This window comes from Morone saxatilis, unplaced genomic scaffold, assembly GCF_004916995.1.
Source record: "Morone saxatilis isolate NCDOM2014 unplaced genomic scaffold, NCSU_SB_2.0 Contig11, whole genome shotgun sequence".
Classification (NCBI taxonomy): domain Eukaryota; kingdom Metazoa; phylum Chordata; class Actinopteri; family Moronidae; genus Morone; species Morone saxatilis.
Window position 1 is genome coordinate 18,524,704 of NW_023339663.1, and position 1,314 is coordinate 18,526,017.

Genomic DNA, 1,314 nt, shown 5'->3' on the forward strand with positions numbered 1-1,314 from the left:
TGTGTGTGTGTGTGTGTTTTGGTCAGACTGCGGTAGTGCAATAAGCAGTGACAGATGAGATCTTGCCGCGGCACATTTTATTGCCTCCCTCAAGCAACTTCCCCTCTCTGGACTGAGTGTATCTTTGTGTGTGTGTGTGTGTGTGTGTGCGCACACATGTGTTTAAACTAGCATGTTTATGTCTATGTCTATTATATACTTACATTTTACTGTATGTGTGTGTATTCCTACAGGCCTGTATGTCTATGGATCCTTCAAACTTCAATGAGTGTCTTGGTGTGTTTGTGTATGCTTCACATTGTCTTTGTGTGCACTAACCAGCCTGTGTGTGTGTGTGTGTGTGAACTTATTGTTATGCTGCATCAGCGCTTGCTGCATTGAGACCCATTTCTCACACACACCCCTTACATGACCGTCATGTTACCCCATAAAACACACTACTTGCAGGCACACACACGTACACAAACACACACAGACCTCTATGTCTGCTCTAAACCTGCTCCTCTGTGTCTTGTTCTCACTCTCTCAGCCTCATTCATCTGCACTCTGCTGCCTATCACTTCTCTACTTTACTGACATTCCCTCTTCTCATTCGCTCTGAGGCCAAGTCTCTTAAACTGTAGCTTTTGATATGAAAGTTATATATAGCTTTTGAAAGACACCTCACAGGCCTAGTTTTGTAACAGGCCAATTTCAGCATTTGAATTTTATAATCTTGAATTATAGGACATCTGAAACACCATAGAAAAGTCACAAGCTTTAAAGCATAACATACAGTACTTAAAGGTGCTGATATACTATTTCATACAATTCCTACTGTAGGAAGCTCCTGCATACATTTATGCTAAGCATACTTGGCGTGCAGAATTGAGTGGACAGTCTACTCTAGAGCCTGACCTGTAAGACTGAGCAGCATCAGGAAACTGAACAGCACTGCCACACGAGTAAATAACATTCCTCATCTACTGTACGTGCCCTACAAGGTGTTCATTGTGCCTTTAAGGGCTGCTGCGGCTCGGGAGATTTAGCGGGTTGTCCACTAATCAGAAGGTTGGCGGTACGATTCCCGGCTCCTCCTGCTGCATGTCGAAGTGTCCTTGAGCAAACTACTGAACCCCCAAATTGCCCCAATGTCAGTCCAATCTGTAAGTAGAAAGAAAGAAGGGAAAGCACGGGAGGTAAGTGGGGAGTGGAAAAAAAGAGAAAAATGGATGTAGTGAAGAGGAGGAAAGAAGGTAATAGAGGTTTTGGGGAAGAATAAAAGCTGAAGAAGGAAAATAGGCAAAAAGAGTGAGAGAAGAAGAATGAAGAAAG

General features: G+C 43.3%; 1 protein-coding gene across 1 annotated transcript in view; it reads left to right on the forward strand.

Moving 5' to 3' along the window:
* Positions 1-1,314, forward strand: part of smyd3 (SET and MYND domain containing 3) — a 59,931-nt gene that overhangs the window by 17,054 nt on the left and 41,563 nt on the right. The gene's annotated exons all lie outside the window — the stretch shown is intronic.